This window comes from Podarcis melisellensis, assembly GCF_964234715.1.
Source record: "Podarcis melisellensis genome assembly, chromosome: 3".
Classification (NCBI taxonomy): domain Eukaryota; kingdom Metazoa; phylum Chordata; class Lepidosauria; order Squamata; family Lacertidae; genus Podarcis; species Podarcis melisellensis.
In genome coordinates this window covers 107772826-107797167 of record NC_138530.1, presented here as the reverse complement: position 1 = coordinate 107797167, position 24342 = coordinate 107772826, and the positions used below count along the sequence as shown (strand labels likewise).

At 44.2% G+C, this 24342-nt stretch overlaps 1 protein-coding gene across 2 annotated transcripts in view; it reads left to right on the top strand.

The window, feature by feature from the left end:
• The first annotated feature begins 1643 nt into the window (after positions 1-1643).
• SNAP25 (synaptosome associated protein 25) overlaps positions 1644-24342 on the top strand; it is a 74932-nt gene continuing 52233 nt past the window's right edge. The window contains exon 1 of one of the 2 annotated variants that reach the window (XM_081906606.1): positions 1644-1795. The gene's annotated coding sequence lies outside the window, so the exon portion shown is untranslated. The remainder of the gene's footprint in view (positions 1796-24342) is intronic. The other variant, XM_081906605.1, reaches the window with a different exon arrangement.

Sequence of the window (24342 nt, the reverse complement as noted above, 5' to 3'; positions counted from 1 at the left end):
TGCTCCATATGGCCGTTACACTATGGTTCACAAGTGTGGCCTTGTGCTCTGGATTATTGCACAATCGCCTCAAAGATCTCCAAAGACAGCACCTAAAAAAAGATTATCATGGGCTGTCCTTACAAATACGTATCTTTTGGGAGGTGAAGTTAGGGGGCCTAAGTTATGTTTAACTTGTTCCAAAAGTGTCATCCTATCTCATTTCATTCAATGGGAGTTGTGCTGCTGCAATCAAAAGAAGGAAGGACTATTCTCACAGCTAACGTAAGCCGGAAAACCTGGCAAAATCAGGCTCTTGTTGGAGCAGCAGTACAGATCACACAGACTGTTGAAGAGTCTTCTTTATTACTTGTTCTTCCTTTCCTTGTCACAGACCTCCTTTTCCTCGTTTTAGAACACCTGTATTTAAATGAGGGGTTTTTTGTTTGTTTTTGGGTGGGAGAGCTATCCTTTCCTGGGTTTTCAGTGCACAATTAACTATCAAGGTTTTGGTGGGGAGGGAGGGGTGAAGGAGAATCAGCAATGCTCAAAGGGGGCCAAATAATCTGTATTTCTGCTTTTCTCCATGTTCCACACAAGCTCAGTGCTTGACAGGCACACTTTTAAATTTTGCACGGTATTTGATCTCTCTCCTGGAGGGCTCCATGAATCCAGCCAGAAATGTTTTTTTAGTGGGGAAAGATACATTTCAGTCTCAACACATAACGAAGCTTAGTTTCATTAGGATTCTGCTAGACTGAAGTAAGCATGCAATGGTGTGATTGATGCTTGTCTTAATAATCTAGGAGTAATACTTTACGTATGTCATTAGATATGGATTAAATAGAATGTGGCATTTGGGCAGATAAGAGCAAGAAAGCCTTCTCAGAGTTTAGCTTAAGCTTTTAAAATGAGCAAAATAGATACGATCTGAGAAATTTGGATTCATTCCATCCGTGTACTGCTGTTCTTTAGAGTTTTTATACACTGTAAATATAAAAAATAACTTTTGAGGTTTTAACAGCTACTCTACAGTGTAAAGCTGTCGACAGGAATGTAAAAACAAAACAACAAGGCGATTTTGTTTGCGTCCCCTTTGCTAAGGAGGAGGGGTCCCAACCAGACAGATTGGCATAATTAAAGCCCCTATGCAAAGTTGGCTTGCTTGCTGGGGGCACAGAAAACAACACAGAGAAGGAGAGAGAAATCTTACATAAAAATAGAAGCCCACGTCGACGGGCCATATATGGAGTACTGGAGACTTCAGAGGGATACCCTTTTCGGACCACCCCTTTGGCGAAAACAAATCATTACCGCATTATTGCTCTCCCTCCCCGCCCCCAACCAAAGCTTCAGCTAACAAATGCCCTGCAAAGGTGAACAAGATATCTTCAGGCTACGGTATGCACTAGGAAAGGTCACGCCCCGTCGTGTTTCCTTTAAATAATTTTAAAACAGATTTATCACTTTTAATAACCGGTGGAGGAAAATGCAAAGGATTGCGGTACAGTGCAGCAACAGCAGCAGCTTCTGATGAGTCAAGCTCCCACAGACGCCAGCCTGCCTCTCCAGTTCCCCTCGCCCCCACCCGCGCGAGCCCTCCTTTCCCTCTCCTCCTCCCCTCAATAGATGTCTATTAAAAGCTGCTGACGTTGGAAACAACGGCCATCTTTGATGAGGGCACAGCTCCCATTCCATTGAAGAAGGAGACTCGGGGAGGTCAGCCGCGGCTGTGCTTACTTCCCGACTGCAGCAGTGCACCCCAGTCTCACAACCTTCGTCGGAGGCAACCGGACAGAGCTCTTCTGCAGCCAAGGTAAGAGAAGCACCGGATAAAAGCCTCAAAGGAAGCCTTTTCTCCCCCCGCTTCCCCCGCTTGCAAAGGTGTGGAGGAAATATATTGCTGGGAGAGCTGTAATCTCACCAACCATGTTGTTGTTTTCTGACTGAGCAAAGAAGAGGAAAGGAGAAGAAATGAAACCCTATTTCACATGGCCGATTTTATTATTCTTATTATTTTATGTCGCTGTGCGTTTTAAGAGTTTTCCTGCAGCCTTAACTCTTTGTGCGTGAGGGGACGGGTTAGGGAGAGAATACTTAAACCTATATCGTTTCTTCTTTTAAGAGATGGTGGTTGTTTTCCTGTCTGGGAACAACCAACCTCTCTCTCCCGCGTTGTCGTGCATGGCTCTCGTCTGCGTATCTGGCGCTGGAGTGTCGAGGTGGGATACGATATCGGGCGGAGGTTGGGGTTTTCTTTTCGGTTGTTTTGCCCCCCCCCCCCGCCTTCCCGCCTTCCCGCCCTCCACATTGGCCGACAGCCTTCAATGGCAGATAGAGGTTCAGCACCCTGGATAGCGGCTACGGCTGCGGACTGCGTCGCAGCGGCGGTAGAAATCCATCAGGGCAGCTTGCGCAGCGAAAAGCTTCACTGCAGCAGTGGGCTTCGATTCAGCACCTCGGACAGCTAATCTCCTGCATGGAGACCGTAGGGTCGTGGTCAGCACCTTGGACAGCTCTCGCCTGGTTGCAGAGACCCCGACTTGCAAATAACTGCAAAATGATAACGTGAAGTGAGGTGGGGGGGAGTTAGAAGGCAGGGGACTGAAACCAAACTTAAATATGTCAGACAGATTGTATGTGCGCGTGTAGAGGCACATTAAAATCTTTAAAAGGTTACGCCGATCTAGTTCCAAGTTTCCAGCTTCTCCTTTGCGTCTTTTTGTCAACAATGCCCAGCGGTGCCTCTGTTTACACGCCATCACCCGAGATCACGCTGTTTCTCCATCTCAGAATATCCGCATTCATCGCCACTTAGGAAAGGCAAAAAGCAAAAAGCCTTTCCTAACCTCCGTATTGCAGAGTCCAGAGCTGCGAAACCTCGGCTTTTCGCCCACCCCCCCAAAAAAACAAAAAACCCCCCCGTGGATCCTCGTTTTCCTGCGAGGAAAGCCTGTGTTTAAGCAGATAAATTCTAAAAGGTGACGGGGGAGGGGAAGGCGGTGGGGGAAGGGGCGTAAGATAGCTTTTGGTGCCTTCACTTTCCAATATTAAAGTTCGTATTATTTGCTTGTCACGTTGTGTGCTCTGTTTTCAATAAGTTAAAAAAAATCGGGTATTTTTTATGTCTCTCCCTCTCTCTCCACCCACCCCGCCCACCTCATCACTTTAATGACGACGTTTGCAATGGCCAAATTGCTAAACTTCCATTGGGTTTGAAAACAAACCACTCGTGAGCCCGGCGCCCTGTAATTTTCCCATAGACTGGGTTGGGCACCTTCATTCATCTTTTCCTTGCTAGTACACGTCGGAGGGCCATTCCTACGAGGCTATGGGAAGCAATGGGGCCAGAGCCTCTGGGATGCAGTAGGGAGATCGGTGCTGGATGTGGGGGTTTTTTTTAAATAAAAAACAAGAACAACTGGCCAACCCACTCCCAAGCCCTCGACCGGAGGGGAGGGGAACCGAGCGAAGAGGACTCTGGTCTCGTGTGCACCGCAGAGCTTCCCTTAACTGCGCGTGTATCTTATGTAACCGATTTGCTGGAATGTCTAAAGCAACATTCCTGGCCCACATAGAACATGCGGGGTTCAGAACTGTCGACGCTTCTTCCTGTCATGGGGGAGGGGTTGCACTGAGAGGAGAGAAAAGGACAGCGGACCGGGGGCCCCTAAGCAAGGAAGCTTCAAGGGAGATTGTTTACTTAAGTGTGAGGGGAGCAGGGTATTCACAAATACAGCTTTGCGCTTCCGCGGAGCTCCGGGCCCCAGAGCGCTTCACATGTTTGCGTCAGAGGAAAGCTCTTACGTGCGAAATCACCAGTAAAAACGATTCCTGGTGGTTTTCTTCTTCATCGCAGGCGAAGGGGTGAAGAAGAAGAAAGCGAGCGGGAGGAGAGGAAGCCTGCAGTGTTACAGGGGGCGGGGGCGGAAAAAAAAATCCTTGCGTCTGAGACTGATAGGAAAACCAGGGGACCATGAGGCTTTGTTTCCATCTTAGCAGCGTCTCTGGATAAGTGATGCGGGGCGAGATCTCAGGTGGCGCCCATTCATGGCTGCAGGGTGGAAGGAGAGAGAGACGCGTCAGCTCAGCTCAGCTGACGGATTAAGAGGGCTGATTGAGAAAACTCCCGGAGATCAGGCAGCAAGCACCAGATTTGATGCGCCCAGCCCGACGTTTGCTTCCCACTGTCACGTTTCCTGGCCTCTGCGTCCATCTGCTGCATTAACTGCTGGCGTGGAGGAAGCACGTTGTATCAAGGGGTGCCTACATCGAAAAGAGGCTACTTAGCTGGGAGTGGAGAGGTGCGGTGACTTCTTCCTGTCTCCCACCCCCCACCCCACCCCACCATTCGGTTGTCTAAAAAGCTTTCAGTTCCAAATCGCAGGGGCTCTACTGAGCAGAGCTTGTTTTCCGCTCGGGTCCTGGTCTTGGCGATAAGAATCAGGTGGGGTTATTATTAATCTAGCTGGCGACGGCTGCCCAAGGCCAGCTCTCCCAGCAGATCTCTACGCAGCAAAACAGAAGCGAGCGAGACTTACCACGTGACAATCTAAACACGACTGATACACCTTTCCCTTAATCGATTTGTTAAACAAATTAACCCCTCCATGAGATTGTTGTTATCGTGTTTTTGTTGTTGTTGTTGTTTTGTTTTAAGGTGTGGGCTGGTCAGGTCCATCTGGACAAAGCAGGGAGGGGAAGAGGGGGGTGGTTTGAAGGATGCTGTCGCAGCAGACAAGGCGAGCAAAGGGTGTCTTCCTCGGGCTCACGACGTTAAGCAGCAGCAATGTCCTTCGGGTGCCTCGTGACTCAGAGAATGGGAACCCAGAATAATCTCGAGGAACCGCGAGCAGCCAAGACCGAGCAATCGTGCCTCGCAGTAGGAAGAAGAAACGAGGTGGGAGTGGAGAATGCAGCTGGTAGATCAGAAGAGGACCGATGGGGGGGATGAGGGGCAGGCTGTAACCCCAGAACCTGATTTCGATGCCAAGCCCATCATGGTCTTGCTGCTTCTGAAGCACAGATTCTGCTTGAGATTTTCCCATAGGCACCTGGTTGGTCCCCCATAAGAACATGATGACGGGTCATTGATGGAGCAGGAATCTTCTTATATCCCTATGAAGCAATAACAGCATTTCTAAGCATGGGCAGAATGCCTTTCTTGCAACAGCCAGGTCCAGGAAGGTTCTCCATCTATGACTTCCAGGTGCCTGGATATCAAACAAATGAGAAGATGGACCCTAAAAGAACTGACAGCGTCACCTTGCAGTGGCTGGCATGTGGAACAGAGACAGAGGGTGCACCAACCAACCAGCAATGCAGACCTGGAAGCAAACAAGCCAACACAAGCAGAAGTGGAGACCATCTCTTAGGGAACAACCTGAACAAAATCTTTCCATTAGGACCTGCCAATGCATAATTCCACAATGGCTTGTTTGATTGCCAAATGTTGCAGGCAGCGGGAATTGGATGGAGCTGATGGCTGCTGCTTTTGCAAAGAGTGCAAATCAGCCAGGAGGATATTTCCAGACTGCAACAACTGAGATGACTTTGGGCCTTTGGTTCCAAAGAGCTGTCAGAGAGGGTATCCCAAAGAATGAGTAATGCATGCCCATGTGTGTCAAGATTATTATTGTTGTTGTTGTTTATTAAATTTGTGTAATAAATTTGTAGCGCCACTACAGAGGGCCTTCTCGGTAGTGGTGCCCACCCTGTGCAATGCCCTCCCATCAGATGTCAAGGAAAAAAACAACTATCTAACTTTTAGAAGACATCTGAAGGCAGCTCTGTATTGGGAAATTTTTAATGTCTGATGTTTTCCATTATTTTTTTATATGCTGTAAGCCGCCCAGAGTGGCTGGGGAAACCCACCCAGATGGGTAAGGTATAAATAATAACAATTATTATTATTATTATTATTATTATTATTATTATTATTAACCCTTCAAAACTACCTTCTCCTGAGTCAGAACACTGATTTGTTTAGTCCAGGCTGGTCGTAAGCTGACTCAGGCAATGGTTTTGCCCATTCCTAACACCCAAGTTTCTCACTCATTCAAGGATTTATGGCAAGGATTTAATGTTTAGTTTTATATCTTGGAGCAGCTAACTTTTTTGCCCTGAGCATTGGCTACCCCTCAGAGGGTTATATGCCAGTGATGAACTGAAGTAGGTGTGGTCAATGCACACTCACATGCATGCACCTCCAACACACACACACATGCATATGGACCACATTCCCACAGCAGAGTGTTTTTCCTGCCCATTGCTGGCTAGGAGTCTCTTTTCTTACTCCAGCGCTGCAGTGGGGAAGAAGAATAAATGATTGATATGCCTTTTTAATTTGCAATGACGCCTCTTCCCTGTCTGATGCAGCAGCATTGCAAGAAAGTCTTAGGGCTCGGCGAACGGGATGCAGTGTTGCTTTGGGTTTCCTGTTTTCTTTGAACAGTTGTATGTCTTTAAATATTATTCACAGATGGGGAGAGTGATGTTATGCTTAGGTTCTGCTTGCTATGGGCATCTGGTAGGCCACTGTGAAAGCAATGTGCTGGACCAGATGGACCTCTGGCCTGATCTTCTGTTCATTCACATTTCCTGCTCCCTTTATGTTTTGATATGAGCAAATGCATATTTGAATATAGTATATGTTTTTTATATTACATTTATGCCTTGCTCTCAGCTGCCCATCCACTTTATGCTTTTCCTCTGTGATATTCCTTTGCCACTGTAGGTGGATTGGGTTGGGAACTGAAAATAATACCAGGCAGGGAACCATCTGACATTTGAACCATTTTTCCAATCTAGGGATAGCAATTTTTAGCTTCTCATAGACTGTTTAGATTGTGTCCCACATGTAGTGTAGTGTTTTGCCTGTTGGTCATTTCAGTTCTCAGACCTACTTCCAGTGCCAAGATAAACTAGCAAGGGGTGAACTGGCCACATCAAAAATCATCATAAATATCCTCAAATCAAAAATAAAAACTTGTGCTGCTTTGTGAGACTCATGCCATGATAGCCAATAGCAGGCTTCCTCCAACTCGGCCCTCCAGATGTTTTTGGCCTACAACTCCCATGATCCCTAGCTAGCACGACCAGTGATCAGGGATGATGGGAAATGCAGTCTCAAAACATCTGGAGGCCTGAGTTGGAGGAAGCCTGGTCAATAGGGTGCCAACGAGAAGTTCTCATAATTTGTTACTATTCAGTTTCTCACCCACCTTTCCTACAAGGAGCTGAAGGTGGCATACATGGTTCTCCCTGCCCTCCATTTTACCATCACAACAACCCTGTGAGGTAGGGTAGGCTGAGAGAAGGTGACTGGCTGAAGGTCATCCAATGAGCTTCATGGCTGAGCTGGGATTGGGCTCCAGGGTCCATTATGTCATGCTGGTTCTCAACTCCTGTTAGCATAGCATAGCACAGAAGGTGTCAGGTTGGCTACCCCTGGCTGTGTGACTGCCCCTGGTGGCACTGTGGTCTAAACCACTGAAGCTCTTGAGCTTGCTGATCAGAAGGTCAGTGGTTTGAATCCCTGCAAAGGGGTGAGCTCCCGTTGCTTGGTCCCTGCTCCTGCCAACCTAGCAGTTCGGAAGCACACCACTGCAAGTAGATAAATAGGTACCGCTGCAGCAGGAAGGTAAATGGCATTTCCGTGCGCTCTGGTTTCTGTCACGGTGTTCCGTTGTGCCAGAAGCGGTTTAGTCATGCTGGCCACATGACCCGGAAAGCTGTCTGTGGACAAACGCCGGCTCCCTCAGCCTGAAGTGAGATGAGCGTCACAACCCCCTAGTCGCCTTTGCCTGGACTTAACTGTCCAAGGATCCTTTACCTTTTTACCTTTTCTGTGTGACAAAAAACAGAGGAAGGCAATTCAATCTTTGGGTTGGGGCAGGTTAAAGCGGCTTTCTGCAGGTGACACCATAAGGAAGAAGGGTGGGTGGGACTGCTTTAATGGTGCAAAAATCAATGCCCTAATTGTTAGCAAGTGGGAGCTGTAGTCCAATGACATCGGAGGCCACCCTGTTGGCTACCCCTGGAGCAGCCAGCATATACTGTATGCACTTAGGAAATAATTTAAGCATGTACTAAATTGCATGGCAACATTTTCCGTTTCACAATAGGGAAGTGGGAGCTTAGCAAGAGAGACAAAACACAACCGCAGCAGCTCCATGTGATGTATCTGTGGTTGGACTGCACCACATCAGACTGTACTGAATGGTTGAATGCCCCTGCTGCGTAAAGCAAATCAAAGTTAGCATGTGCCTAGCTAGATCATTCTCTCTGACATGCCATTACCCACCCCCAAACTCCATATATAGCCTTCTTCTGAGTCAACAAATTGCGGGCATTCACCATCCCATTCCTCTTCTGTCCCATCCGAATTGGCCATACAGTCTGGCCGCCATCTTATAGCATGGAGCTGCTGATTGTGGAGCTTGGTTGCCCAGACAAATTCTTAGCCGCATTGTTGAACCCGAGCCTTAGGGCTCAGCTGACATCCTTTGACAGAGTCTTGAAATATCATTACTGACATAAATTGATGGAGCTGAAGTGAATTCATTCTACTGTAATTAATTTCTTCTGGTGTTGATGCTGGACAATGGCCTGAGCAATCTTCCTTGGCAGCTGAATTTAACTTACATTGATGAACATCTCTGCTGAACAGAGCTAAACTGTTTGCATTCTAATTTACTGGACTGGGAGGGCAGTATTTATATATCTGCATTTCACCAGCTAGATCTTTAGTAAGCAGCATTTAAATGTTATGGCTCATGTGGGGAAACCCCTGTCATGCAGAAGACCTTGCTTTTCCGGCTTTGACTCTATACAGTGGTACCTCGGGTTAAGAACTTAATTTGTTCTGGAGTTCCGTTCTTAACCTGAAACTGTTCTTAACCTGAGGCACCATTTTAGCTAATGGGGCCTCCTGCTGCTGCCGTACAATTTCTGTTCTCATCCTGAAGCAAAGTTCTTAACCCGAGGTACTATTTTTGGGTTAGCGGAGTCTGTAACCTGAAGCGTCTGTAAACCTGAAGCATCTATAACCCGACGTACCACTGTACCTATTTATCTGGGAGTTAGTTCCCTTGAACGTAATGGGACTTGCTTCTGTGTAGGCATGTATAAGGCTCTGCTGGCAGGATCTTCCACACTGGGGGCTATCATCCACCCAATTATTTCTTGCTCTAGGGGTGAGTGTTACACCATTGCTTCTCTGTCATAAATGCAGTAGGAATGTGCAAAGTAGAGCATGTTATATAATTCCAGGACATGCAATTCCAAGATGCAGTGTTGATTCTCCCATCTCAGCCAGTTGGGAATGACGCATACAACCAATTTTCTACAGCTTACCTCCACTGCAAATTTTGGAAACCTTCTGCAGTTTAAACATTAAGAGGCTACCCATGCACGCACATGGGTGAAATATATTGTTATGCCTCATCCCCTTTATCATAGCTTTATAGTGTCCCTTCTTTGGCAGTGGTAGATACGGTATCTCATCTTTCCCAGTTGCAGAAGCTGAATTTCTAATCCAAGGGGAAAGAAAGACCAGAAGCAATTTGTCCTGAATGTTTCACTGTTACTTTGGATGATGAATTCTCATCTGGCATTGACCAAATTGAATTCATGCTGGCTGCAGCTATCAAATGCATTTAGCTTTCCAGCTGGAACTATCCCAAGCCATGTGTGTTTTGTGTTCTAAAAAAGCCCCCATTAAAAACTGAGATCTGGGCATCAAAATCATTTATAACCACATTAATGACACCTAATGGGAATATGTTGATTTACACCCATCAGGTATTTTCTCCAGTTATATGTGTGCCACTACATTCATACAGACTGGTGATTTAATCTCAGGATTGCAAATCTGATTTTTCTTCTTCTTTTATGCATTCATTGTTTCATAGATTTTGAGGTATTAGAGATTTAACTGTTGTGTGAATAGGTGAAATAGTTTCTCCTACCCCGACCAAAATGCATTTCTTTCAAACTGTGAAAGTGATGGCGTAGTTGATAGGTTTGCTAAAGAAAGAATATATAGCCCTGTGCTAAACAGGGAGAGGGTTAATATTTGGAACTGGGTTTGTTGCACTCCTGGAAGTAATCATTTTTGGTCAAACCTTATGCCAAGAGTCTGGTAATTCTGGGTCAGAATCTCCCCTTTCTAGCAAGCAAAAATAATTTTCAGTTGACGGGTTCACATATAAGAATCTAGTGCTGATGTTGACAATTTGAAAATATGAAACTGCTTTGAATATATGAAAATTGAGCCCTAAACACTGGCTCATCAGGCTCAACAGAAGACATCCTTTCAAACCCTTCTGCTACCCAAGAACCTCTTAAGTGCAGATAGTGGGACCTTGTGGGCTACGAAGAAATGCATCTATCAATCTTAAGCATAAATAAATAAAACTAATGGATGAAAGCAAATCTCTTAACTTTGAAAAGAGCAGCATATTTTGCTTGCAATCATTGCCTTACCATGTCTGCAAGTAAGTCAGCCCTCCCCAACCTGGTGCCCTCCATATGTCTTGGACTTCAACTGGTAGGGACGATGAGGGTTGTTGTCCAGAACATCTGGAATGGGGAGGCAGATGTTAAAATTTGGCTGGATTTCAGAATTTATTAATTTTGTATACCACCCTTCATCCACAGATTCCAGGGCAGTATAGAAATTTCAAAATTATATGTCTTTGTCTTGAAGAATAACATTTTTTAAATGCACACACACACACACAAATCATTCTATCGTTGTTCTTCACTGTGCCTGGGATATGACTCAGCAATAAGAATATTTACACGGTGGAGGGGAGGAACTATCATTGAAAGTACACTTCTAACAAGGGAGGGAGGGACCATTTGTATACATGTACAAGTAATTATGTTTTGCACATCGTTTTCATTTTTCAAATTTTTAACGTCCACTATTTACTACTAGAGAAACTGGATAACTTTAGAATGATTGTAGCTGAGCATAACTGCTGATAATAACTGGCAACTTCCATCATTAACCATGAATACAAAAAGATGCTTCTTTATATGTGATTTCTGACATGAATGCCTTGTATTTGGTTTCTCCTTTGAAGCCTATTGTCTAATTGAGAAATGCCCCATTAGAGCCACAAACAAAAGGAAAACTTCTCATGAATCGTAGCAACAAGATCAATAACTATTAGCTGGGCTTGTTTGTAGTCAGTAGGCTTCAACACAAGCATACCCCACCTTAAAAAAAAAGTTCCCTAGCCATATCAAGACCAGTAGGAAGTCAGTGGCAGGGAATATTTTGCAATCCATATCCAGAGCTATATTCTCTCCAGTACTACATTCTGGAGGCCTAATAGTAGTAGTAGTAGTAGCAGCAGCAGCAGCAGCAGTTTATTTATACCCCACCCACCTGACTTGGTTTCCCCAGCCACTCTGGGCGGCTCCCAACAGAATATTAAAAAACACGATAAAACATCAAACATTAATGCCAATGGTGAGCAGGACCAGAGTCAAAAGTGGGAAGGGCAAAGGATGTGGTTCTTACTTTTGTACAGTAGGACTATATGTTGGTGTGATGTGAACTGTGAATTAAATCGCACAGGCTTGAGCTTGAGCTCTAGCATATTCCCCATGCCTGGATCTTGTGAGATAAGGGTGCCAGGTGCACTGGGTTACCATAGCAACACCAGCAAGGTTGAATGTCTGACTTGTTGTATCATTCAGCCTCCCATTGGTTCAGGAATTAAGCCTGCACGTGGAGGCAGGCATAGTAGTCTCTAGGGCATTGCTTTCATTACGTCTTGTCCTGTTGCACATCTATGTCCTGTCCTCTTTGCTGTCAGGGGCTGACTCTGCGAGAGTCAGGAGATGAGGCTGTGGGTTTTACACAGCAGCATTTGCTAGCATGGCGATAGTGTTAGGGGATCTTCCTGCACATAAAGGTAAAGGTACCCCTGCCCGTACGGGCCAGTCTTGCCAGACTCTAGGGTTGTGCGCTCATCTCACTCTATAGGCCGGGAGCCAGCGCTGTCCGCAGACACTTCCGGGTCACGTGGCCAGCGTGACAAGCTGCATCTGGCGAGCCAGCGCAGCACACGGAACGCCGTTTACCTTCCCGCTGGTAAGCGGTCCTTATTTATCTACTTGCACACGGAGGTGCTTTCAAACTGCTAGGTTGTCAGGCGCTGGGACCGAACGAGAGGAGCGCACCCCGCCGCAGGGATTCGAACCGCCGACCATGCGATCGGCAAATCCTAGCCGCTGAGGTTTTACCCACAGCGCCACCTGTGTCAGCGTTTTACACAGCAGCATTTGCTAGCATGGTGATAGTGTTAGGGGATCTTCCTGCACATAGGTATATTCAAAGGCCAGAAGAAATGCAATATATAGTAGACAGTAGTGTTTTGCTGCATCTTAGAAACACTTTTTTACTTCGAACTGTGCGGGAGAGGCGTCCTCGCCCCCTGTAATTGGGGACTCTGGGAGAAGCTGTCTGCTGGTGACAGGGAATCTCTGGAAGACTCCGCTGGGGTTCTGCATACTCTGTTGACATATTGCACTGGTTGAGATGTGGTGACGTCAGGGAATGGGCAGAGGAGGAGTGGTGGAGACAGCCTCCCCAGCCTTTTAATACCAAGAAAAAGAAGAACAGTGAGTTTAGGGTTGGGGGGGGGCGAAGCAGTGGGATCGCCACTGACACTGCCCTTCCAAGGGCTTGACAATCCACCTACCTATAGTTGTCACATTATCACGCTGTGACTTGGCGCATGGAGCCCCTCTGAAACAATATGGGTTGGTTATGTAATCATCTGAAGTGCCTTGTAGAGTCTGCCCAACATGTATTTAACTCCACAAATAAACTGCGTCACCAGCTAGAAAGCATTTCCTCTCTCATCATACAGGGCACAATCTATTTAAGATGCTGATCGTCATTATCTAGTGTTGTTATCCAGTGTATATTTTTTGAAAACAGGTAAATGGCTTTGAGAGAGATGGATTTTGGATGTGGTAGCAGTTAGTGTTTGTGAAAGTCTGTTCGTCCGGTACCCTTTAGAAAAGGAGAGCATAATGAAACGGAATGGAAAAACCTCCAGGGTTCTGAGTAGTCACTGAGCACTGATACATAGATGTCATCTTTCATGTTGTGCTGTAGGGAAAGCTTAACAATTTTTTTTTTAAAAAAAAATCTACACTGTGCAGGGATTTCTAAGACATCAATATTCTCTCCTCCCCTCTGGTGGCAGAAGCCTATTAGGCTATTGTGTCCATCCATTCTGTATCTCAAATTTCACAGTTTCGGTCCCTGCCCTGAGAACACGTTCTGACCTTGAGAATGTCCCATTCACTTATTAATAAAAAAGTACACCCCTATATTTATGGCCACGGAAGAAGTGACAATCCATTGCAACCTACTGTTGTCAAGGAGAAAAACGGTGCCTGGGGAAATTATCATTTGTCGTTACTGAATCTATCACATTTGTGTACCACCGTTCCCTCAGTAAGATAAAGGTGGTGTCTGGAGATGGGGAATAAATGTGATTCTGTTCAGATTCATGAAGCTGAATATATCTAATCTGTGCTTTCCAAAACAATATGAGCCTCGAAACACAGCCATCCCTTAAGATTCACACTTATCTGAATTTTGTGATGCAGTTCTCCAGCCAAGCAGTGTTTATAAAAATTCATATATTAGGGGAAATGTGTGCAAAAAGGAATATATTTGTGAAAATAATATACAAAAATGCATTGCTTGCAAAAAAAGTGCATATTAGTCAAAACCACAGGGAAAAACCTATTTCTTAGGTGAAATTCACACTAAAATATTGAATTTTCATGAGGATTTTTTTTATATGCAAATTGCTGCAGAAACACGAAGAACAGAAATTATGATTAGAAAGTGAGAATCTTAGAGAACTGAAATTAACAGACCCTTCTATCCCTTAGTGGTGAACATAACCTCCCTCCCATTGGGTATAGGTTAGACTGCTATATTGTGATTGGTCCAAACTGAGATAGAGAGCTTCATGACTGAGAGTGTATTTGATTTAAATCTCCTAATTAAAAATCCAATGCTCAAGTACCTATACTACATTGGGTACATGAAGGGTGGAGCTAAGCAGTTTTTACTGTGCAGCAGAACAGAGTAATAACACTCATCTATCTCTCTGTATGTGTCTGTGTGCGTAAGTACTAGCTCTCTGAAGGGAGGACCTTAGCCATTGCTAGATACTCAGAGCAGACACAATGTTTTTTGATGCCCTGGGTCAGAACAGCAAATGGTGCCCCCATTCCAAAGTCAAGAAGCATAATACTAAAAGCAGGCGAGTTATTTTGACATCTGAGGCAGAACATTCAACAAGCACCTCGCCTACTCCCTAGCAGTAAAAACACAATAAAAACAAATTACATAACTAACATTTTGCTGCCCCCTCCTGACACCCAAACTCTGCTACCTGAGGTGGTCATTTTACTCTGTCTAATGGCAGGGCCAATCTGAGTGCATTGCAGAACAAGCTGGTAGCATTCAATGGATCTGTAGATATGTATTTATTAATATAGATTTAATATACAAAGACTGCATGCATACCGATACCCTCTCACACACACATACCAGTAAATATTTGGGACCCAGGAAATGAGGCCAATATTTTGATAATTATCAGTTTTCTCATTTTGCTCTGGATTTGGATGATGACTGGCTGGACACAGAGGAATGCTGGGAGGAACCAGCTGGGGAACCACCAAGGGAAGAAGGCTCAGAACCCAGGGAGTGGCGGTGGGACAACAATGAGTAGTCAGAGGGAGAAGACTGGGAAGAGGAGGTGTTGGAAGCTGATGAAGAGACAGGACTTAGTGAGCTGGGAGAGTCCATGGCAGAGAGAAGTCTAGAATCAGAGGTAGAAGCTGAAGTAGGAAAGGAGGAAGAACAAGACATAGATATGAGTCAGGCTGGTGAAGAGTCACAAATGTATCCCCCTCCTGCTGTGACAAGCTCCTCTCCCCACTGTCTTCCAGAACCAGAAGGTGACTGAAACGATCAGAGCAGCAGCAGGCTGCATGTGGGCGCTAATAATAATAATAATAATAATAATAATAATAATAATAATAATAATAGTTACAGATAGGTAGCCGTGTTGGTCTGCCATAGTCAAAACAAAACAAAATTCCTTCCAGTAGCTGCTGAATTGCAACTTATTACCAAACTTAAAACCATGGAGAGACCTGGTCTGAACAAAGACATTGGATTCTTATCTCATTATACATGACAAAGCCATTTTTCAGCTTCTCACCCCTTGCTTTTTCCTGTAAGACCTATTGCAGTCGTTAAGAGTCGTCAACAGGCTCATCACAGCTATCTGCCAATCACCCATTCCCACCACCCTTCTGAGTAATACCCCTCCCCACCTTCTCACTATATAGAAGGGTCTGGTGACTTCTGTTTCAGTGTATCTGAAGAAGTGTGCATGCACACGAAAGCTCATACCAAGAACTAACTTAGTTGGTCTTTAAGGTGCTACTGGAAGGAATTTTTTTTGTTTTGAATAATAATAATGATGATGATGATGATGATGATGATGATGATAATAATAAATTTATTTATACACTGTCCATCTGGTTGGTTTTCTCCAGCCACTCTGGGTATCTCCCAACAGAATATTAAAAACATGATAAAACATCAAACATTGAAAACTTCCCTAAACAGAGCTGCCTTCAGATATCTTCCAAAAGTCAGATAGTTGTTTATTTCCTTGACATCTGATGGGACTACCAAGAAGGCCCTCTTCCTGGTTCCCTGTAGCTTCACTTCTCACAGTGAGGGAACCACCAGAAGGCCCTTGGATCTGGACCTCAGTGTCTGGGCTGAACAATGGGGGTGGAGATGCTCCTTCAGGTATACTGAGCCAAGGAGAAAGCCATTGAGAGGAGGGGACTTAAATGACTGTGAGGAGACAGGGACTTTCAGCCTCAGCAGGGCTTTTTGCAGCCGGAACTCAGTTCTGGAACCTCTCAGGTGGGCACTATTGCCATTCTAAGAGAACAAAGGAGGTGTTTGTGGTGAGTTCCGGCACCTCTTTTTCTAGAAAAATAGCACTCCCTACAGGAATGAGGTGCTGTGCTCATTAGGCCTAACATTCTGCCAAGCCTGTGCAAAATGTGTTTTTGTTAATAAAGAGTTAACTCCAACTTTGAACGGTGTGATTTCCTGCCAGCTCACTCTTTGACACTTACTGATATGAGCAAGAGAACTAATGATACCTTGTTATGATAGCCAGAAATAGCAAGTAGTCTCATGGCATATTGAAGAGTATTCTGGCTGGCCTTACATGGGCAACAGCCTACTTTGCCAGATGTGTGAAGAGGTCCAGAAAAAATTGTGTGTGTATATACTACTATGAAAATGCAATCTAGCACAATGTAGCAAAGGAAATGCAATGAATTATAAAGTCAGGTGTAAAAAATATTACAGTCCATTTACAGTGATGAAGGTAGATGCAGAATCTATTGACAGTCTTTCTGCAGATCTATTTGTCCTAAATTGATTAACTGGGATGGGAGTTATGGTTTTTTCCGTCCTCAATTCTTCTTCCATATTTCTCATTCTATTTGGCTTTTTGTCAAACATTCTCTCAGCTTTATCATTTGACCTTCCTAAGCTACTCTAAAAATGATTGATCTGGAATCCTTCGGCCAAAGTTTAATAGTTTCAGCAAAAACGGTGGGGACAGAGTGAGCCACTGGAAACTCATGGCTGAGTCTTTTGGGTACCTTAATTGGGTCTCCAAAAATCAAGTGAAGCACTTCGTTTGATTTTTGCCTATAAACCAGCTTGAAGATAATGAAGATCTTTAAGTACCGGTGGAATATGTTCATCATGACAAACAACTTGGGGTGCCAACTTGTATAAAATATGGTGCCTTACCTGCCCCATATCACAAGGCACAGTGCATGCACACCATTTGAATGGCAAGCCCCATCAAATGGGCAGGCAGCTTCCTCAAATATTTTATTGGGGGAGCCAAAGGGCCCCTAGGAGTTGGCTCCTATGGCTGCCATATTCTAGAACCACTGAAATTTCCCAACATTTTTCAGAGGTAGCCCCATGTAGAACACATTGTGGTAATCATGCCTGGAAGTTATGAATAACTGTGGGCAGGCCATCTTAGACATTCTAAACTTTGCGCAAATAAAACCTTTTAGGTGCTTTGGTCCTTGACATACATCTATAACAATATGAAACTGATTTGATTACAAAGAACTTTGACATGCCCCTTAGATGATTGTGGACAAGTGTTTTTCTCTTACATTAGCACCTGTGTGCGATGAAAAGAAGATAGAGAGAGCACTTGATGAAGTATAAAGTAAAGCCATTGCATGGTGGTTGCAACCTATGGTTCATTGACTGGCAAGACGCAAAGATTAGTATGCTCTAAGCCCCCTTCACCCCATTAGCGTAAAACTTTCTGGCATGTTTCATCCATCTGGTAAGTGTGAGTTATAGAGGAAAACCCAGAATTATCCATGAAACTGACTCCATCTAGACTGCAACCACAGGAATCACTATGGCAATCTCTTTGTATAGCCCAGTTCATTCCTTTCTCTGTGTGTGTAATTATATGCATTTGTGTGTAGGAGAACACAGGCCTTGGGGCAACCTCAGTGCAAAGAGTGAATGACATTGTAATTCCTTCCTCCTGTACAACTTTAGTGTTTGTGAGTCTAGTGCAACAGAGGATGAAAGAAACCTCTTGACCTCTATCTCCACCTCACCAAATCTAGTTCTTCTGAACAGGTCCAGCAGTTCAGTGATGAACCCTCAGCAGTCTAACTCTCTAGAGATTTTGCGTGGGGAATGTGTAGGCCAATTATTGCATCTCTTTAATGTTTCTTCGTTTTTCAAATCTAGCACCCACAAATCAGCTTTCCTGTTGTTAGCTAACAGCACAGCTGGTACCAGCTTGCATGTGCCCAGATGCCTGCAGGAAAGCAATGTTTGCAGAGGGTGGGTATTTTAACGGCAGCTCAGATGGCATCTTATCAGAGAGTCAGGCCTGTGAACAAAGCAGTAAATATTGTCACACAGTTGGGTGTGGCATTTGAAATGCATGGTGGAGACTTTCACAGCATGCCAGCAGCATATCAATGTTTTGGACTGACTCAAGGTGTAGAATGTTTGAGCAAATGTTCAGTGGGTTTCATGAGAGGGGACTGGAATATTTCTGAGATGATACAGCTGAAACGATGCATCCTCAGCAAATATTTGAAAGGTTTTTAAAATAATAATAATTGCCCCTGAAGAGAACATTCCACAAATGAGGAGTCAGGGCAGAAAGGGCTCATTCTTGTGTTGCCACCCTCCAGACCTCCTGTGGAGGAGGCACATGAAAATTGACCTTTGATAATTATTGCAGGATGTAGGTCGGTTCATATGGGGAGAGGTTACCCTTGAAGTATTGTGGTCCTGAGCCATTTAAGGCTTTATAGGTCAAAGCCAGCACTTGGAATTGGGCCTGGAAACTAATTGGCAGCCAGTGCAGTTGGCTAGGATTGGTGTTATATGCGCAAAATGTCTTAGTCCAGTGATCAACCCAGTTGCTGAATTTTGCACCAACAGAAGTTTCTGAACTATCTTCAGAGGCAGACACATTCTAGTAATCTAACTTAGAGGTTAGCAGAGCATAGACAACAGAAGTCTGGCTTTCTGCGTCCAGATAGGAGCATAGCTGGGCCACCAGTGAAAGCTGGTGGAAGGCACTCCATGACACAGAGGCCACCTGAGCTTTCAGTGACAGGATGGCTCCAGAAGGACTCCCAAGCTGCATACCTGCTCCTTCAGAGGGAGTGCAACCTCATCAAGAGCAGGCAACCTCGCGTCTATCCAGTCTAGAGAACCACCCACTATAAGTGCCTGTCTTATCTGGATCGAGCTTCAATTTATTGGCTTTCATCCAGTCCATTCTTGAGGAAAGTCCAGCACACCCACTGCCACAGTTGCAGTTGTAAAGGAGAAGTAGAGGTTTGTGTCATCAGCATATTGCTGACAACATACTCCAAAACTTAAACACCGTGGTGGTGCTGGTGGGGATTCAAACCCTGAGGAACCCCACACTGAAGGTTCCACAGGGCTGAAAGCACTCCCCAAGCATCACCCTATGGAAACAACAATCTAAGTAGGACCAGAACCACCACAAAGCAGTCCCACCCACCCCTAACACAGACAGCCACTACAGAAGGATACCATGGCTGATGGTATCAAAAGCTGCTGAAAGGTCAAGGAGAATTAACAAGGACACCTTTGCCCTGTCTCCTGACAGAGATCACAATCCAGGGCAACCAAAGCAGTTTCTGTGCCAAAACCAGGCCTAAATCCCAATTGAAATGGATCTAGAAAATCAGTTACCTCCAAGAGCACCCATACTGATAATAATAACAACCCATAATTATGGTACACATTGTTTATGGTCTAAGAAAGCCTCTGTATTTGGGTCCAACCTAAGGATCTAGCCCAGAAAAGAAACTTTTGAAATCATTAGAAAATAATGCATAAAAAAGAAGTGCCTTGATTTTCAACATTATATGCAAGAGCTAGCATGTTCAGACTTCCTTATTTATTTACTTCTCATATCAAGCCAGAAATGGTTCAATTGCACTAATTATTTAGCACGGAAAATGAAATATCAAGCAGAATGTCACAGGGAGCCAACCAACTCACCAGCAGTTCAGTAACTGTCTGACCATCTAAAGAGAAACACTTGAAGTATGACTCAGCTGTTTATGTGGGATGATAATTTGCATCCAGTCATTTCTAATGGAATGTGGCCTCTCTTTTTCATTCATGGATATTCCATTAGCATGTTCCCAAGACAGGTAACCTGCTTACAATTAATTGCTGAATTTCTACAAATAATTACTGCCTTATGTTCTGGGTTTCTTATGAATTGACTGCAGATATCCAAGTTTTAACCCTGCACTGCTTTGTTTACAAATGGGAGTCATATCAAACATATACCATTCTATTTATTTATTTACTTGCTTAGTTACTTACCTTAGAAATGTTGTTTGCATGTGAAAATCCTTTGAGAAATGTATAGGTTTTGTATTTTTCCTCCTGCAAATATGTTTTATTTCTTTACTTTGCCTCACATTCTTAGTACACCCAGAGTTACATAAAATGCAGCACAGCAAAATCTGATAGCTACAGTGGTACCTCGGGTTACATACGCTTCAGGTTACAGACTCCGCTAACCCAGAAATAGTACCTCAGGTTAAGAACTTTGCTTCAGGATAAGAACAGAAATCGTGCTCTGGCAGCTCAGCAGCTGCAGGAGGCCCCATTAGCTAAAGTGGTTAAGAACAGTTTCAGGTTAAGAACAGACCTCCGGAACGAATTAAGTACTTAACCTGAGGTACCACTGTAGTTAACTATAAGTAGTTAACTCTGAGTAGTTAAGTCAAGGTACTCGAAGTCCAAGAATGAGCTCTGTTCAGCTCAATTTGAAATTGGTTTGGTATTCATAAGATTTCTTGATGAGTATTGTGGGAAAGCTAATCTCCTCTCTGGGGGTTCTGTACAAACATGTAATGTTGGCGCACATGACTAGCCCACCCATGGGGCAAGGTGAGGCAGCTACCTCAGGTGGCAGGATCCACAGGGGCAGCAGATCATGAAACATCATGAACCTTCTGCTTGCTTCTTTCACACAGAGAAGCTTCCAGAAGCTTCCAGAACCCTCTTGAATTAATTAGAATAGGAAAGATCGCTACACATCAGATCAATACTTTCTGCCCTAAGAAATGCAAACTGACAATGGGTTCTCCTGGGCTCTGCACCCGGCTGATGTGATTCAAAACAGGAGCCTTTCACTTCCACAACAGCCGTTGGTTTCCACTTCAACTGTTGGGTAAGGTTGATTTGATTCCCCACCTTGCTCCCAATGTAGATCTTCATTCCTCCCTTGTTCCTGAATTAGATCTTTACTCACCCTTTCTTCCCTGGTGGCTGTTGGATGCCACTTTGTGGTCTGGCCGGCACATAAGCTAATAGAGCTACACATGTGCATTATTGCATTGCTCCCTGGTGTTCTGTTTTGAGCAGCAGGCAGGGCTTGGCCTGGTTTCAGTAGCACCCTGGACAGCTCCATGCAGAGACTCCATAAGAGCAGGGCTCAAATGTTGTTTCAGCACCAGGCATCCTCAAGCTGGACCTGAAGAGCTGAAACTCTGTCTCAGTAGCTACCACTGCTTTCCATGCGAGAAATCTCTTCATCTAACGGGGCAGAGCTCAGTTACAGTCTTCAGAATCAGAGGAGGGTAATACACCAGTGCTTTGGGTTCAGTATACACATCTGAGGCTCACCCTGAGAGCAATTTCACTCTGAATCTTTGACTTCACCCCTGATGAAGAAGAAGAATCATGGCACTTAGGTACTAGAGTATTATATCCATTTATGTGTTACACATATACTAGAGTGTGCAAATAGGATGGTGAAGGAGAAGCTTTAGGAGACAGTCAGCTCTTCCGCAAGATGCTGCTTCACAAAATGGTCGACACCCCAAAAAAGGCTGCCCAAATTCCAAGCAGTGTTTTATAACAACAAAATGAAGCACAAAGCACAAAGCCAAAGCGTGAGAGGAAGCAACTTCTCCCTTTCTTAGGCAGAGGCCCAACTGAATCTCGTACCTCATTTTGTCAGTCTTCAGCAATGAAAGAGGATTCAGCATTTCTGTCTTACGACTGTAACATTCTAGAGCTGGATTGTGCAGCAGACAGAAAATCCTTGCACAATCCATGTGTTGCAAAAGGGCAGTTAGCATTAAATATTTAAAAAGCAGCTGATTTTCCAGCATTATTTAAAAGGAGTTGCAGTGCAATCCTTACCATGTCTCCTCAGAAGTAAGTCCAGTTGCATTCAGTGGTGCTTACTCCTCTGTGAGTAGGGTTTGCTGACTAAATAACCTGTTTTTTTGGAACATGTACTCAGAATGCAGTATATATTCAGAGTGCATATATTTCTGAGGCCAATGCTAGGTTGCCTCACAATCACCATTATTATTATTACTACTATTATTATTATTATTATTATTATTATTATTATTATTATTATTATTACTATTATTATTATTATTATTATTATTATTATTATTACTGCTACTATTACTATACCCCATCTATCTGGCTGGGTTTCCCTAGCCACTCTGGGCGGTTTACAGCATATATCGAAACATAATAAAACACTGAACATTAGAAAATTCCCGATACATGTCTGCCTTCAGATGTCTTCCAAAAGTTACGTAGTTCTTTATCTCACTCACATCTGAAGGGAGGGTGTTCCACAGGGAGGGTGCCACTACTGAGAAGGCTCTCTGCCTGGTTCCCTGTAACCTCACTCCTGGTGTTTCTTGTCATCTGAGTTGTCCGTTGATTATATCTCTTTAAATATTACTTCACCTGACTGTAAATAAAGAGAGATGTTTACTTCTGTGCATCGTGATTAGCTAGGATTATATTCTAGTATCGGTAATGAGACACCAAAGCAGAGTTCCAGAGTCTGTTAGATTTGCAGCAAGGCAGCATGCAAGAGTATAAATATTTTGTGCTTTTGATACAATGGTGCTGCCCTCTGTCTCCATGCTCAAGGACAGGAGAGCTCTTGGACGTATCTATCATTCCCAGGATAGAATACCCACAGTCTAGGGGAATTTATGGGAAGAGTCATAGCCCTGAGGTAGACCATCTGCTTGCATGCTTCAGTCCCTGGCATTCCAGGCAGGGAAAGATAACCCTAGAGAGCCCTCTCCATTCAGTGTATACAGTATTATACAAGATGGATGCTTGCTCTGATTCAGTAAAAGGTAGCTGCTTTTAGAAATGGCGAAACTGACAGAGAAGATCAGGAACCAGGAAGTTCAAGTATTTTTAAAAAGACTGGAGTAAATTCTTAATTTACTTAAAAGGCCACTGTAAACTGTTAAAATCATTGGCAGGGATGTAATGACACTTCTAATGTGGAACTAATTATAGTAACTATGGATATATAAAAGATGCATAATGGTAAAAGATGCAGAAACCCTTAAATATGGAACCCATGGAGGGAGGGAAGGAGGTTCGATGGTTCAAAAGAACCTTTTATTTTAATGTTTGAAATGGTCAAAGTTAAAATGTATAAAATTATGTAAAACCAATAAAAATGTTATTAAAAAAATGAACCCCCCCCCCAAAAGGTAGCTGCTTTTGATCATTAAAAACAGTGGTGCAGTTTCATGCCTTGCAACTGTGTCTACAGTCCTGATTTCTTAGAGCAAGTTAGCAAAGAAAACATTTGCCAATCTTGATTTTTTTTATTTGGGGGGGAGAATGAAAAGAAAACAAATGCTCCAATCATGCACAATTTTGCATATAAATTGAATCATAGCAGTATCGTGACGAAGGGAATAAAGATGAGATTTGCTTTCTGCTGCGGTGGTGGTTAGCACATTTGCTAGGGAAAATCACTGCTTTGCTGAATATTTTTAAAGTAAAAATAAAACCATGAGCGTCTCAAAACATGTACTAGCCATTCCCCTGACATATATACATATTGTTACAAAAGTTGGGAGGCACCTCCATTCTCTGCCAAGCAATAGCAAGATCCCAGGGGGTTCCAGGGTTTAGGTTCCTTCAGAGAATTGGGACATGACAGAGACTGTTGTAGCTTTAATAAATATGGTTTATTCACCTGTTTACACCTTCAGTCTGCATGGAGGGAGTCCAGATCTCATAGCATGAACATTTCAAGAGGGGCTTGCCCTCCACAGCAGGGCAGCCATGGAATTCCAAGCCATATCTTCCAGATAGTCCTCACACAGCCTGTCCAAGTTGGATCCCAGTCTTTCTTCCTCCTCCTTCTCCCCAGCAAGACTCCCTTTCCCAGTCACCTCACACCCAGTTAGCCTGGCAGCCTTCCCAATCCCCATTCTCTGTTCACATCTCAGGGCAAAGGGGAAGGGCAGTTCTCCTGCATTGCCAATGGCTCTCAAGGGCCCTGTATTGTTTCTTAATGGCCCTTGCTTGGCCAGGTCGTTTTACGTAGGCTAGCTCAAGAATTCCTCTGCAGCTTGTATTCTATCTTCATATTCCAAATATGCAAAATCCTGCTATTTATTGATTTCTAGGGAAAGATGCTGCAGTGTCCAGCCTCGGTAGACCTGTTTGCTGCTGCCCACATCATTTATAGCCCGCCCATCTGGCTGGGTTTCCCCAGCCACTCTAGGCAGCTCCCGACAGAATATTAAACAGAATAAAACTTCAAACATTAAAAACTTCCCTAAACAGGGCTGCCTTCAGATGTCTTCTAAAAGTCAGATAGTTGTTTATTTCCTTGACATCTGATGGGT